Raw genomic sequence first — 17,490 nt, 5'->3', positions numbered from 1 at the left:
ATCTTCGTAAATTTTCTGGATAATCTTCGAAAATTTACGGTGCTGAGTTAACAAACTTTTAAAATAAATAAAAAATAAAAGTGTAATTAAATTAACAAAAAATTGAAAAGCTTGTTGAATACACGGCCAGGGGTGCAACAACTATATTTCAAAAAGGGTAGGGGGGCAATATACCTTTTTATAAAGAATCATCGATCCCCCTTATTGAAGCGGGGGGGTCCGGGGGTCCTCCCCCGGGAAAATTTGTATTTCAAGGTGGAAAATGGTGCTATTTAAGCAGTTTTATTATCTACAAATTGATTACACAGCACTTTATTTGCCCCCGTTTGCCCCCACTTCAAGGTTTCAGAAGGGAGGGGGGGGGGGGCAAAATACCCTTCCCACCCTGTTGTTGCACCCCTGTACACGGCAGAAACGTATTTATTTTTCTCCTTCCACTCATGTGTCTACAGTGTTTAAACTCGAAAGTCGGGAAACAGGCCTTAGTTTTTTTTTTTGTACGCAGATCCGGTTATCTGAGATTGGCGAAGGAATCTTTCTTTTATCTCAGTCAAATTCTTCCGTCTAAAAGTCGGCGGATCTACTTTGATTTTCTAACGGTGTGACAGTGCCGACTGCAAGGACGCCTCGAGCGATCCTCGGACGAAGATCCTGGGGCGAGGAGAAGGCAAAGGACCCGCGAGGCGAGATCTGGCGAGTCGAGAGGAAAGAAATAAATAAAAAAAGAGAAAGAAAGAAAGAAAGATCCGGCGCGAGCGACGTCAAAGGAGAGGCGACGTCGAACGCACACCGAAGGAAAGTGCGCAAGACGGGAATTTGCGAAACAAGCAATCAGGCGGAACAGCTGGGACGTCGGCATTGAAAGATCCTAAAGAGTAATTCCTTTAAATATATATATATATATTAATTTTATTTTATTTATTTTCGAGTGCGAAGCAAATACGCACGTAAATATTTTCCGGCTTAGCTAATTTTTTTCTTCTTCGGCAAATGTATCTGTTGGCTAAGTTACAAGGAAACTATGAAAATGTTCTTTGAATCTTCTTTTTTTTTTTACTGTAAAATTTACTTCAAACATTTTACGACCTAATAAGAGCAATATGTTGGAATACGAGGCTAGGCAGGATCAGGAATGAGACGGTGCAAGCAAGATCAGGAGTACAGGAATTGAATGAGATCATTCAGAGAGAAAAAAAGAAGAATAAGATGACAATACCATATCCAGAGAATGGGAAAAGAGAGGCTGACTAGGAAAAAAGATGGAGTTAAAGAAAATAGGAAGAAGGCCCCAAGGAAGACCAAGGAGAAGGTGGAAATATCAGAAATGTTAAAGGAGTGCAGAAAAGAGAAGAGAATAACGGAACAAAGTGAAGTAGGATGTATGGTGGACTGGCAAAGGAAGATGGAGTCATTCTTCTTTTCTGACCCGGCTACAGTTTAAAAGCAGTTGTTTTATGATGATGATGATTATGACTTTCCAACAAATTAAGAAATACATGATTAATATTTTATGTGATTAGCTTCGAAAGTCATAGTATTGAAATATTTTCTATCAGTCTTCAAAGAGAACTAAACGAGGTACAATAAATAAATTTCCTTACAAACAAAGTCGCTTATAAAACAACACCGCCAAAGTGATATTTTTTTTTAAATTTGTTTTTTGTTTCGCCATGGAAACGTTTGCATTTAGCGTCTTCTTACGACGTTATTGATCACTTCCTACTGATTAAATATGTAAATCTAAAACAAACAAAAAAATATTTTGTGTTGTTAGTTTCTAATTGGTAGGTTTTTTTTTTTAACTCTCCTGAAAATTTTGCTTTTTGTCATATAGGCGATGTTGTTGCTTCAGCGACGATATGTAATGACTAACGCTACTTTGTGATAACATTACTAGAATTCATCACTTAGTTCTCGTCATATTTGAAAACCTTTTGTTAGAGCAATTTGATAAAACACTTCAATCATTATAAATCGTATTTTTAAACCATTCAGAAAAAAAAATTATTGCAGAGATAATCAAGTTAGATCACCCAATTGTAAATACTTCGTGGTCGTAGACCATTAAAAACCAAACCACCGCCGCCGCTTGAATTAAAAGCGTTCGGCCAATTTTGGTCCCCATTGAATCGATGAAACCGCGCGCGCGAAATGTCTCTCGACATTTCTGCCGCGTTGTTTTGAGTGCATTATTGTCCGGCGGAACGTGATTGGCTGGCATGCGAGCATTGAAGTACTCCCGTCTGGTCGAGTGGGATATTACTCCGCGAAGCGGCGGTACACTGTTAGAAATTACAGTCAATTGATGGAGAATTATCCTTAAATTAATAGAGGTCGGAAGATTTTTGCGGATTCAATTCGTGAGATATATATACCACGAATTGAATCCGCAAATATCTTCCGACCTCTATTAATTTATATATATAAATTTCATAGCAGTCATGAGGACTGCCGACAGAAGTGAAAACGTTTTCACAATTTTTACGAAAAAATATTATCACACAACAAATTTGTTTTATCACGTTAGTAAAATAACTCCGAAATTACTATAAAATACGCATTGCATAGTAATTGTAGGTATTAAAAAAAATAATGATGTTCTTAATTTTTAGGTTATATTGCTACAAAGACTCCGTTTTCTTCGTTATTCAAACTATATATCTATATGATATTTATACTCACTTTTTACTGCACAGTAATCGTATACATAAGATTTGAAATAAAAATTAAAAAAACACAATTTGAACACTGCATACACACATTCGATTCACATATGCACAGCACTGATGTACAGGGACTGAAGACGCGTACTGACTGCGCGCGTACACATTCACGTCACGTGACCATGTCGATGACGACTTACATGAATTTACTCCCTATCCAAACCTTCCTATATAAGTTTTCACTTCAAAAATAAAAATCCATCTTGGTATATAAACTCCGACACCGTTTGAATGATCACCATGAATATTGGCATATCGAAGTGTTTTTTTTTTCCCCCACTAGATAGTGTTACAGCGCATGAACTTCTATACCGCTCAACCGATCGCCATGGATAAATTATTATTTTTTTTTAGAAAAGAAAATCGTATGTCATAGACATGCAAACAGTGAGAGTGGGCAATTTCTATATTTCCGCTACACGGTCATATAGTAAGGTCTGGCAACTGCCTATCCTTCTCCTTGCCGAGGACCCGTCCGTTTAGTGGAGCTCGCGGCTGCTAGCGAACTAACTGCGCTAATAACGGTTTAGTTATGAACTTCGTTAATAAGTGGCCCGGGCAACGCCGGGTACTGCAGTTACTGAGCAGTTCTGAGCGATGTTTAAAGTTTAAAGTCTCTAGCTCATCGGGAAGTTTGTTGAAAAATCGATTGAGAAATCCGTACCGAAGACAAGAAAGCGAGTTAGTATACACGTGGTAAAAAAAAAAAAAAAAAGTTGTCGCTATCCAGATGTGAATTTTAAAGTTAAAAAGGGGGTCGTTCCCATTTTGACTTCAGTTATTAACATGACAAAGATCGCAACCGCCCACTGCCTGACTCCGCAACCTCCGTGGGAATACATCAAGTCGTGACGTTCACGATAACCGGCGCTGCACGAGGGCGATACCAACCATCCGCAAAAAAAAAAACCCTGTCGCCGGAGTTAAACGAAGTTTGGGGACGTACCTGTCGTATGGGGCCCGGGAGATAAGACAAGTGGGGGTTGCTTCTTGAACCACGAAGAGGTCACGCGAACGACCTGAACATGACGTCTGGTACAGAAGTTATAATAACCACCGGAAATAATTAATCCCCGAAAGCTTCTCGTGCAAGGCACCCATAGATATGCAGATACATACTTTTTATTATTCCTCAAATTTTTTAGTAAGATGGCATATATTAATGTTCTTTTTTCATACTAAAAAATACTTATAGTGACTTTGAATTAACCATACGGTTAAAAATCTAGACCGTACATTTTCGTTGACGTAGTTACTACTTTTTTTTTGTTTCTTGGTTTAGGTCAAGTCCCGGATCAATTGCCCTTGAAGATGACTGCAACAAACCATGACGAAACGTCAATCACACCATCATTCCCACGAACGTTGCCACAACACAGTATCTAAGAAGCAGTTACATGCTGTGAGATAAGTTAATTAACTCAATGCTTTCTTGTCACATATAGGATAATTTATGCATACATCAGAAACCATTATGAATAACTTAAGATTTTTCATTTGAATTTTATAAAACATTTGCCCACCGTAAAGATAGGTGGATGTTTTGGGTTGCTGGCTTGTAAGTCCTAGTGTCGAAGGCGAATATTTCATCGTCGTTTCGTTCAACATTTCAGTCGCCATCTTCAGGGTGGCATTTACCTACTCAAAAAGGATTATTACACGGCACATACAGAACATAAATTTACCAGTTCCTCTATATTATAAAACAGTTTCACAGATAACATTAGAATTTTTTTTTTCAAAAATTTTAGTTATTTTTTCTCAAATATTAAATATATATGTTTATGTATATATTCAATTTTTCAAATAAAAAGTCTGTCCTTAGCTAAATAATTTAACTGATTAAGAGATTAATTTCATATAAAAGTAAGATTTTATATCCTTTCGTAATTTTTTGAACATTCACTACTTTTCCTTTAAATATTAATTTTTACTTTTCTTCTAAAAATGATATATATTATTTTATATTATTTTTTAATTAATTTATCTTTTTAACTTTTAACTTTACGAAAACTAATTTAAGTTTTCTTAAGTTATTCATTTATTTGTCAATTTTTTACATTTTTTTAAAAACATTTACACTAGTTAAAAATACAGCACGTATATTAAAGTGAGTAGATGCACTCACACACATAAAATTGCTTTCTTGAGTAATAAAGTTCCTGGTTTATATACTGAATTACTGTCGAAGTTTTAATATTAAAAAAAATATAAAAGACTGCTACCCTGAAGATACCGACTGCAAAGTCGACCGAAAGGTCACATTTGTGAAATCTTCACCTTAGACGCTTCTACCGAGAAGCCATGCAACTTCTTCAGACGATGGACGCGACATCCCGCGATCAATACTAAGTTAGGTGTTTGGTTTGAAGCCTCGTCTTCGAAGGAGAGGTAATCAGTGACGGGAAGCCTGCAGTTCACAGGGACGAGAGCCACACCCGAACAGTTCCGAAGTTCTCCGAAGTTTCCCGATCGCTCGTGAAGAAAACACCCAACGCTAACCTAATCCTAACCTAACCAACCTTTCATTTTAGTTACGAAAACATAACCTAACTTAACCTGCCTTTCCGAGAAAAAAATATATAATTTATTACACTGGCCAAAGCTAACCTAACCTAACATTTTACTTTTTAAAATTCGCAACTGTTCAGGTTGTGGCTGTGGCTTTCATACCTGTGAACAATTAGTGACGGACATACCATACGTTAAAAGTCAGAATAAATAGAAAAATAGTCTATTATAAGGAACCATTCCAGCATCTGCCTGGTAGGATTTCGAAAAAAAAAAAAAACATGGGAAACTAAGTTTGGAATAGTATATAGGACAGGTATTAAAAATTCGATCCTCCATAATGCGAGCACAGTATTTTAACGACTGCGGAACCACACTCGCAGTAAACTAAGTTTCTTCTCTTTCTAAACGCATTTTATTGTGACGTTTACCTACTGACATCATTTTCAGGACATTTGAAATATTTATCCTCGCACGACCGATGCAAGACATTATCGAAGTAATTCTTTTCGTGTGTTAGCACCAATTTATTCGCTTATGCATGGTTGTAGGTTCGATTCTGGTCCGCAGCAGATGTAATGATCTCAAAATTCTTGGGCAATGTTGGTTGAAGCACTTTGCCAAAATTCTTGGTTAAGGGCTAAAGTGAGTGAGCTAAAGGAGTGAGTGAGCTGGTTAAAAAAAATTTTTAGCACAGTTTTAATTAAGTAAATAAACTAAAACAGCATGGAAATTAAAGGTGGTAAGTGTAGCTAATAAACTTGAGAAATGGAACCATTTCGAAGGGCATAATGTTCATTTGTATTCCAAGCAAAAGCTTTAGTAGTCCTAATTATTTTTAAGTACTTTCTCCTTTTTTACGTCCACAGATTGCTTTAAAGCTGCTGAAAAGAAAATAATTCTGGTTATGTAATTAAAAAAGTAATTTTATCATTAATTATTTACATTGGGTGGAACAATTCACAATGGTAGCAGAAAAGAAAAAAAAATATATACTTATATACCGTACAGGGATTTTCAAAATTGTTCAGTTATTCGTTAAAACCCACTATTCTTCGCCGAGGAAAATTTTGTCAGCTGGATTTAATTTCGGGCGCAGTATCTAAGATTTCTCAAAGAATTGCTTCTCTTCAAAATCTCGTGGCCGGGCCTGTGAAACCGAAATAAATCGGCGAGAAAATTTAAAACGTAGAAAACCCCGCTTCGATATTATTACTTCTCTCCCCCTCATTCCCGCCAACCCATTTCCATTTTTCCCGAAAGTAAACCTCCTTCCTTTCATCTCGCGCGGATATTGGAACGCTTATCGCGATGTCACCTGGACTTCGTGGGGCTCAGATTTAATGTCATCCGGTAAATTATTCTAATGAGATGCTTCGAAAATTCCTTATGACTATAGGCCATACTTTCATTAAAATTCGGTAAGTAAAAATAACCGTTATTGCGGTACACGTAGGTTGAGTATATACGTAATCCTTACTTTTATTTTTATTGGCGACACTTAATTTATCATCGAAATACTTGTCTTATGCGATATATTTTTTTTCTACATTTATTTATCAATTGATTTTCAGACAAATTTATTAGCTTGTTTTTAGTTCATGTAATTTTTTTTTAAGTGAAGTGTTTTTTTACGTTAAATAGATAACGAGGTAGGCCTAACTAGAAAATGTGACAGTCAAATATTCAGTTCAAGAGCATTATGGGGAAAGAAATGGCCATCTTAATTTGCCTAAAATAATTAATGATTGTTTTCCAAACAAAAGCCCGAGCAGAACTTTTTGTTTTAATATTCATACGTTCTCATTTTCACGTCCACGAACTTATGACCAGTAATTGCTTTAAAGATTATGGCAAGCAAATAATGATACTTAGGTAAATTTAAAATAAAAAAAGGTAATTTTATCATTAATTATTTTCATGTGGCTCAAAAATTCACAACGGGCGAAATTACAGTTAGTGTGCAGGCATTTACAAAATGACCAGACATACGTGTACCCACAAAAAAAAAATTAGAAATTGGCGTGTCTCGACCGACAGCTTCATTGTTTCACTTTGCCATGTTACGTGTGCTCCCGCATTACGCACATGGTGACGTCTGCGCGGCGCCTAAGCGCGCGCCCGATGCTACCCGCTGCACAGGGATTGCCGCGTGCTGTGCGTCAAACATCGGAGCCGCTCGGAAGTGCTCGGCGGACTTCGTGTGGCGGGCTATGAACCGGACATCGCCCGTGCGGCGTTTTCCGGTCATGTAGGCCCAGAACAGTCTCCTACGTTTTATCCCTCAAGTTTCAGCGTATATAAGGTCCCCAATTTGCCGAAGGGGAGGAGAGACAGCTCCGAGTCGACCACCGAGGCGACGAGTTGCTGTCGCCCAGAAGCTACACCGTCAGAACCTCGCCTGCCTGCAGTCACGCTGCCCGAAGAAACTCCGACCAGCTCGGTAAGACGCTTCATCATAAAACTGTTTGCCCAGGGAACAACGACACAGTTCAGGAAGCTTTACCAGTCGGAGTAGAACATAAAGAAGAGGGGCTAGCGGTGACGGATGCAGGTTTGTAGCTGACGGTGTTCCAGCATTAAAAACCCACCGACAAGAGACGTGTTTTTGTATTGCTTCGACAGTAAATCCCTACCAGCATTTTGAAGAAACATGTGAAGTTCAATATTGTCAATAAGTTCAATACTCGGTGAAGTCGTTCCTGTTCTCAAACCAAGATTTATAGACACTCTTTCTTAATGCCAAACAAAGACTTAACAGCAATAGTCACGCCACTACAGTTTAACACGAAAGGTTACAGCCATATACATATTATATATAAAAATTAATGTTTTGAGTTTTCGTTTTCTATGCGTTTGCGCATCGATTGAGATGAAACTTTGCGTAGTTGTTGTTGGCACTTTCGTGAGTAGTTTCAAGCATAATACCATGAACGTACAATTAAATGGCGCGCGAATCGTATCGGATTATGTATTATTTTGTATATGAATATTCCGCTATTGCATTCTTGAAGCTCTATTTGAATCCGCGGCAACGGACGTTTTTGCATCGTCGATAACTTCTGCGTCTCCGCGGCAACGGCCGTTGAATCGGGTTTGCTTTATATCATTCGAGGCACGGACTTGAGCTGTGTGAAAGTTCCGCGTGTGACCTGCCGCGGCGAAGCACGGGAATCCTTCTTTTCACAGACGAGAGAGCCAAACGCCCGATCGTGCATCTTCGGTTTTTTTTTGTTCATTGTAAATAAATATGGCGGTGTTGATAAAAGGATACTAATGGTCAATTATGTTAGGTTAGCTACATTATAAATGCTTTAAAACATTGTGGATGGTTGATTTGGTTAGGATAGCTACATTAAAGATACGGAAAAAAAACATGAACTTCGGGGAACTTCGGGTTTCGGCTCTCTCGTCTGTGAAAATAAGGCTTCCCGCGAAGCACGGTGTACAGAATGTCCATAAAAGAATGACCCAGTTTCAATGGTATATTATAACAATTTAATTAAAACTATTTGCAAAAAAGTACAAAACATATTGAAGTTAAACTAACCTAGTTTTTTCTTACAAATTTTCAATATGTGCACTTTTAGTTATACAGCAAACATCCAAACTAAAGTGCAATTCTTCCTACACTTTGGTTAACAAGTCCGGAGAAATGGAAGCAATAGCCTCTTCAATTATGTGATTCGATTCTGGAAAATCATCAGGTAGCGGTGGACGTAGAAACTCCTCCAAAAAAAAATCGCATGGAGTTATGTTGGTGAATGTGGAGGCCAGCGAAAAAAGATCTCTGTCGTCTCGAATTGCCTATACCATCGGCGGATGATTTGCCACAAGGGGGGGGGGGACAATTAAACTTCAAACGAAACGCACGTTGAACTGTAATTACAGGTTCACTCTTAGCTAATTGCAGAACACAAACCGCCATACGCCCGGTGGTCTCCATTTTGCGTGGGTGGCGCTGAAAGCGAGGAAACAGCAAAGCAGTATTCGCACATGCGCTTATCTAAAACGGTTTGAGTTACTCTTTAATTGTGTCCTTGAAACAACACTCTACAACGCTTTCAGTTGATACCAATAAAATTTGTAACTTTGACATTCTGTTATGGACATACTGTATATATAATATATATTATATATAATATATAATATATATAATATATATAGAGTACCGGGTAGGCTATATGATTAATTTACAACTGGAATTTGTATCCTAGTCCTGTAATCAGTCTTGTGCTGACGCGTCTCTTATGTATTTTTTTTCCGTTGTGATGCCACCTGTTCAACTAAATTACCATTAATATTTGACAGCACCGCCAAGTCATGCTTAACTCTAATTGCGAAAAAAACTGTTCAAACTGCTCCGAATCCATGAAATTTCACTGATTTGTGGTGGTTATAACAGTTTCATGTTAAGAGTGTAAGCCAGGACTCTAAAGTAATTTGTAACGTATCAGTTTCACATCCTGAATAAAACAGAGTTGTGGTCACCACAAAATATATTTTTTATAAAGAATTTGCCAAATATTTGGCGGAAGAATAATAGTATCGACAAAAACAATTGATTAACGACAGCGAAATGCTTCCAACATTCATGGACATTAAACAAATTATTTATATTCCCAGCACAAAATATTTGGTCAGGCCTGTATTGGTAAAGCAGTTTATTTTTGATGAAATATCTGTTAGTCATATGCCAAACAACTCGCTTTGGATTGAGAAAGGCTTCGCCTTCAAACACCCACATTTGGTTATATTTGTAGAAGTTCTGTAGATTATACCTTTATACTGAGTGAAACTCAGCCAATCAGGAAACACAGATCAAGTAACAATGTTTTACCACACAGAAAGTCTCGAAATCTTATCGGGAAAAAAATGCATGCATGTATCAACGTCAACAACAAAACCGAACACGTTAGTTAGTCTTATCTTTGTAGGCTTAACTATAACCAAAGAAGACCTTTTATCACCCCTCTGTCCATCTTAAATCATAGCATTGGTGACGAAAGTAATTCACATAATTTCGTTTTCTATTTTATGTAACTTTCCTAAATTATAAGTGTTAATATGGCGTTTACATACCGTAGCTGTCTTCACGTAGTTAGGTTCTTGAATAGGATACTGTACTTTCGGGGCACTTAGTTTTCCCCAAAGGTGATACGTACATCAAGAATACAATACCACCCGAGAGAGTCGAACTTACGTTAGATTAATTTCAGATGTAAATTATCCTTCCAGTAATTCACGATGTTGATTTGAAAGGGGTGAATGGGGAGTTTGCGAAACACAAATACAGTCAGTCCACTTTAGTGTCTGAGGTAGCTGCGTCATGAGGCATACATTATTCATACATTCTGTTGTTTTGCTCTGTTACAGTTCAGTACACGGTGGCGAACATTTTGCAAAGTTAAGCACAGCCCTGGCCAACAGGAAGGGGTTGTATAATACAATACGTGACTTTAATTTGTCTTCAACAACTTACCAGTGCAGAAAACTCGAGGAAGCCTCGTGTTTTGTATCCAAATGATACTAGAAGAAACCGGTTTTAAAATGGTCTGTAAAATTCACACGTCATCCTGTTTGTTAATCCCAAAAAAAAAAAAAAAAAAAAAAAAAAAAATATTTCAGGCCATCTATTAAAAGTGTATGCTTCTTTTTTTGGTGATAGATTCGTCTAAATAATTTCACTTATTATTTATCAAATATTGTGGCGAAAATTTTATCGATTAAATGAGTTTTTTAAACTGGGTCTCATGGAACAATGTAAGTAAGAAATTTATGTCTGTCCTGCTGAGTAACTTGTTTATGGCCATAATTTTCTTTTCTGAAATTTTTCTTCTGTAAACCTAACCATGTAAAACTAATATGAAATAACATCTAATGGCTGCAATTTTTTTTTTCATACCCTCAAGAACGCACAACAAAGATGAACACACAAACACACGGAGAGCAAGCAAATACAAGCTCACGTTTGACATCAGATATTACAGTGGGCTTTTTATATACTCATTTTTGATATCCAGTATGGAAGGGCTTCTTTACGAAATTCAGTGTAAACCATCAATGGCGCAGGCCTATGTCAAAAAAAATTGTTTTGAATAATTTTTCCCATTGCAAGGTATCATTTTAAGAACGTATAATCAAACTGTTATTGTTTGCTGCTCTGGACACGAAGTTAAGTTAATGGGCCACGATGGCCAAGTGAATATGGATTAATATTCCCTTGGGATGGGAAACCAACTTGGGTGAAAACAGTCAAGTCCTTATCTTTTAGAACACAGTCTCAGCTACGCTGTATTCCTGAGGATCTCTGGATAACCACAGTTTGTATCAAGAAAACAATAAGGGCAGTAACCACAAGATCAGGCTAATCTCTCGTTGTAGATAGTTTCGGCTTCACTATTAAAGCACAACATGGCGGCAGCACAGGCTATCTAATTGTACTTATAAACAGTAGTACCTCATAAACCGTTAGGAATTATAAAACGTTTTTTTCACGGTAGATATAGAAACGCCTGTCTTTTTTTTTTTTTTTATATATAACGGAAAAGCCACGACTGCTACAATTTAACGTATTTTCACTCACTGCATTCCTATTCGATTCCCCGGTTCATCCAAGCCCGATGTTTTAATTTTTTTTTTTTTGCGCTTTGGAAACGAGGCGGACATTGCGGTGAACCGGGCTATTTAGTTTACTTCTCGCCGATGCGTTCCGTCGTTGCTCCGTTCACATTGCTTCCTCCTTCCCCCCCCCCCCCCCCCCCGCATACGCTTAGTTTATAACAACCATGGGGTTTTGTCGAAATGTAAAAAACAAAAATTCATTCGTTCGTAAATGTTATGTCATTTGTAAATGTAAATATTTTTTTTTTTTTTAAGGTATTAAGTGTTCAGGACTCATCTAAAACTGATTCCATAGGGACAAATAAAAGTTTAAGTTGATTTTAAAATTTAATATAACATTTTTTTTTTCGAAAGTTTTGGTATAAATTTTTATCGAAGCAACTGTTATAAAAAATGAAATAAACACGATAGGAATTTTTTTTGTAATGCCTCTCGTTTGCACTGGTTTATTTTACTCAATAAGATTCATAAAACAGATCCCCGTTTTCTTGTGAGTGGTATTTCTTTTTTTTTTACTAGATAAAGCCTTGTCCAAATATTCTATAAATAATACTTAATTTGACTCTTAAAAATATTATGTAAAAATATTTCGTAGCCTACTATAATTATTTTATGAATAATTACTATAATTAGGAATAATTAATAAAATTCTTAATAATGCATTAATAATTCAGAATTTTAAATGTTTTTAAAATATGTATGTATTTTTACCAGAAGTTTATAAACAAAATGTTATCTTAAATATACTGAGTCTCAAACTTTAAAGCTTCAAGGGAATTATATGCATATATAGGCTAGTTCATAAATATATAGCATTTTCGCATCAACGTTAATTTTTCATATGGTCATAATAATGCCTTTGAATGAAACACAGTAGCGTTTCAAAAATTAAACTACTCATGTAGACTGTGCGTGGCTATAATACCGCACAGTGAAGCTATTAAATATTTATGCTGAAGGGAAACGTATTTTGAAATTGAAGTACTTGTTCGCCAGAACTTAAAATGAAAAAATTAAAAAAAAATTTGCAAGTTTAATTAAAGTTACATTTGCGGGTTTTAATTATTCACTTCGTAGTCATTTGATAGCGCGGTAAAGTTCACAGAGCGCGCGTAAACGGACTGGAAAAACGGCGTTCACAGCTAACGACGAAGTCTTAGGTAGCTAGCGCCGTTTCCAGACGAACTGTTGTTCCCAGGTGTGTAAACACGAATACAGCGAGAGGGTAAATTACCCGCAGGTAAAGTGTATCCTAGAGTTGTTCTCGTATCGCTCTCGGTTTTCCCGTCCCTTCCTTTCCCCGATGTCTTCGTTGTCTGCTCCCGTTTCTTGCGAACGCAAGTCCGAAATAAAGACAAACGAACGAATGAATGCGGAGCTGAATCGTGCAATGAAATTCCAACACACAAACAGAAGGGTTAGGGTCACGAGTATGCTACGCTTGTACCCTAACCGCAATCCCAGTGAACGATAAGACACGGTCAGTTCCTTATTTTCAGGGAAGTATGTACGGATTTTTGGTGTCCCATCCTTTGACGATCTGTTGCCCGAATATTGCGCATGCGCAGAGCTAGCTCACTTTTTTTCCTTGATTTCGTCCAGATGACGAACCCGCGTCTGGTGCCGTTAACTCGCATATGGTCATTTTTGTGATGATCCGGGGACGAACCAAGCATGTTGGTGTGACAAATGAAACGTTAAGATGGTGAAAGTATCTTGGAATACTTACCTTTCGTACAATTTAATGGTCACAACAAGAAATAATCGCAACTTAAAAAAAAAGTACTTTAGAAAATTATAAATGCGTTTATATTTGATGCGATGGAGCTGCTGTCTCTAGTATTTTTTTCCCGTAACAATTTCATCGTTTGGTTGCGAAACGTCCGCTAGAATGCGCTGAAACCAATTTCTAGCCTCGCGCAGGGCGACGTTAATTTAAACTGTTGCCGATCTGTTCCATTACTGGTATTCGGCTTGGAAACGTTCTGGGATACGGCCAGCGAGTCAGGTTACGGTCGTGTACCAACAAGGCAGTGCTTATTCGCTACCTTAACGGAGCGTCTTGGAATACCGCCCTTAACGTCTCGCGTTCGTCTACACCCAGCACGTTGATGTTCCACGTTAAAACCAATGGCGCAGACGCAAGTTTTGTCTTCTAAACTACTCAGCAAAATTGACATCACGAATCGAGACTGATAATAAAACAAATCAAGGTTAAAAGTCTGTTCATTGGATGATGTTATTAAAATATACCATTGCATATGGCTGTTTACATTATTTAGAACCTAAAATAAGTATATAGTTTTTTAATTTTTCTTGTCCATTATTTTTATGTGTTTTTTTGTCTGTCTGTGTTGCATCAATGGAAAACAAATGAATGTATACTAATGAGCTTGTTTATTAGTTCGATCTTTTTTACACGCTTTATATTAGCTTCACCTGTATGTTTGTTTGTTTGCTTGTATGTTTGTTTGTATGTTTGTAACCGACTCCTTTGAGTGCGATTTTGACCCACTTTAAAGGGCCAGATTTCATTCAAACTTTGTAGATTTATCGAGGACCGATGACAATACACTAATTTGATAAGATTGTTCCATTATTCAATTTGCAAAATAAGATTTTTGTCAATTTATATAATTTCACAAGAAAAGAGTTCGCTCATGACCGAAATGGTTTTCTTAGCAATCTGCGAACTCTTTTCTTTCAGTTTGTCTTTGGCGCGATATAAACAAAGCCTATTAAATATTGTGACATTTAATTAAATGAAAAGTGAGAGTGGGTTATGTTTGACTTGATGTAAGTTTTTGGACATACGCCATTGCTAAGAACTTTTTCTGTTGAAGAAAAACTAATAAATAAAATAAATAAATAAAAATACTCAAAAAAAGACAAAAAACACACAAAATTATGGGTTATGTTTATTGTGAATAATATACTTTCTTGAAGAGAATATTATCTATATTTGTAAAAATATGAATAAAAAACTGAAATAAGGGCTTTAAATGTTGTTTCTTTCGTTAAATAGAGAAACACAATTACGTCTTTGTTTCATTTTACCAATTAACCAAGAGTGAAACATTATTATGAAACATTTTCTGCAAATATTTCACGAAACATGGAAAAATTGAGGTTTGATTTTGCTGTGAAACCAACAGCAGATGGGAAATAAAACACCATATGCATAACCTCATTAGCTACACCTAATGGGCAGATTTTTGAAATTCCACTCGAACACCAACCTGCAAATCTACACCAAGCAGTTACAAATACTCCAAACTATGCCAAGGTCAGTAAATCATTAAATAAAAGACATCAAACACGGAAAATATGGATAAGTTTGACAGATGATATATCAAAAACATATTTGGATAGAGAGCAAAACTTACAGTTTAAGGATTTTTACCTGGAAGAAATTGAGGGAAACAAAAAGTGCTGAATCTATAGCTAGTGGATAAAATAAAAAAATGGAAAAACTGCTCGAATAATTTCTTGAAAATAAACCTATATCTGAAACTCAAAATTTAGGGAAAATTTCAAAAGATTTCATGATTGAAAAATTCACGGGCAGAAACTCAAATGCTTACCAGTGGATTAAAGATTTCAACAAAGAATGTGAACGTTTCCTAATCAAAGAAGACAAAAAGAAAATATAAATTTTAAAACATTTCTTAGAATACTCCAGTGTAGTTTGGTACAACTGCATGCAAATGAAATTTACAGTGGAATCGGACTGGAACAAATGGGAGAAAATTTTTAGTGAGACATTTGCAAACAAAGGATGGTCACCCATCAGATATGCTGTCTTAGAATAAACATCAATGACTTCCGGAATATATTGATTTTCATAGCAGGATATTGAAATTATTGAGTAGGCCTACTGTAGTTCAACACGCTATATTGGATATATATTTTAGAAACAGGTAAATATCTACTCAAATTCACTTAAATAGCAAAGTCATGTAATAAATAAAAAATTGAGCCACATCTAGAGACAGTTCTGAGATAAAACAATATTTATCCATTTTATTTTAACTGCAGCCAATATCTAGTCAAAACCTACTTTATTAGTAAATTGATGTAATAACTATCAAGTTTTTTACATTGTTATAAAATTTCTTGCATACGTTGATAAAGAAGTATCACTTTAAATTATAAATAAACCAAACTAAAAAGTATAAAATAAATAATAGTTTAAAAAAATTAAAAAAAAACATGCATTATATAGAAAATCAAACTAAAAAATAGAAAATAAATTTTAATAAATTTGAATTAAGAATAGTGTAACATTTTTTAATAAATATAAATTAATAATAGTGTATGTAAGACAAAAAATTATTTTATTTAAAAAAAGCGTGGGTTGCATGGTGTCAATAGTTATAAATATTTCATTGACATATATGAGTATAAGAATTATCATTTCGATAATATCTTAAAAAGCACCCCACGTTTTTTTACATAAAATAAATTTTTTCTTATATACACTATTATTAATTTATATTTATTAAAAATTTTTACACTATTCTTAATTCAAATTTAATAAAATTTATTTTCTATTTTTTAGTTTGGTTTTCTATGTAAAGCGTGTTTTTTTAGTTTTTTTTAAATGTTATTTATTTACTTAAATGCTTGGCTTTATATATAACTACACAATTCCACAGCTAAACGGGTGAAAAAGGGGTAAATACGTTTTTGTAATATAATTAATCATATATCCGAATTCAATCAAGCATATAAAAATATGGTGGTAATCTATAGTAAACATACTTAAACTACCAGCCACACTTTTTAACATTATACGAAATTCAAACCCTAAGTCGTGTAAAAGGGTTAAGTTTGATTACAAGAAGAAAAATTAATATTCACGAATCTACAAGAACTAGAGGTAAGAAATTATGAATGAATCACACGCAAGTAGTTAGGTATTGAGTTTTTACTTTTAGTTTTTTTAAATTCTTCCTGCAAAAGTTTAGGTGAATTTTTTAAAAAATCTTGTCCCCGATAGTAATAAAGCAGGACAGAATATTGGGTTTTTAAGAAAACATTATTCCCCATGCTCGGGAGTGGCTGTAGCATTGGTAAAAGTGTGACTAAATTTACGTGAATGCGTATAAATAATTATTAGAAAATATATATTTTAGAATGGTTTGTGTCTTGGTTGGTTACTATAACAATTTTTTTCACAAAATAATTTTAAAATTTTGTTAATTTATTTTTCGTTAAAATTTAAAAACATTGTTTGAAAAACTTCAGTTTTTAATATATTACACGCTAGATCTTGTTTATCTTATGTACAAATATTTTATTATAATTTTATTAGCTAATGATTTGTTAATTTACTGTTTTATTTTATAAGCAAGTACTTTCGTTTTCCTTGGCTTTAGTTTTTATTTAGTTCATTTTACACATATCTACTTAGTAAAATTTGTGTGGTTAAGTATAAGATGTGACCTTAACTTTGCTACAAAAAATAAGTCAATACAATAAAATAAAAAAATAAAAAATGATCGTGTAACATGAAACTAATTTAAATACTTGAAATAACCGGTTACTACACATTGGAACTATTTGAGAAATAGAGTTAACTGTATTTATGTAATCAGATCACAGACTACTGAGAAATACCCAAATAGCT

The 17,490-nt window shown here is 35.2% G+C and overlaps 1 protein-coding gene across 1 annotated transcript in view; it reads left to right on the top strand.

Annotated features, from left to right (window-relative positions):
- The first annotated feature begins 7,567 nt into the window (after positions 1-7,567).
- The window catches only part of LOC134540145 (lachesin-like), a 306,225-nt gene continuing 296,302 nt past the window's right edge, over positions 7,568-17,490 (top strand). The window contains exon 1 of the mRNA XM_063382681.1: positions 7,568-7,677. The gene's annotated coding sequence lies outside the window, so the exon portion shown is untranslated. The remainder of the gene's footprint in view (positions 7,678-17,490) is intronic.

This window comes from Bacillus rossius, chromosome 16 (genome assembly GCF_032445375.1).
Source record: "Bacillus rossius redtenbacheri isolate Brsri chromosome 16, Brsri_v3, whole genome shotgun sequence".
Lineage (NCBI taxonomy): Eukaryota > Metazoa > Arthropoda > Insecta > Phasmatodea > Bacillidae > Bacillus > Bacillus rossius.
Note: the sequence above shows the minus strand (reverse complement) of the source record. Positions and strands in the feature narration are given on the sequence as shown.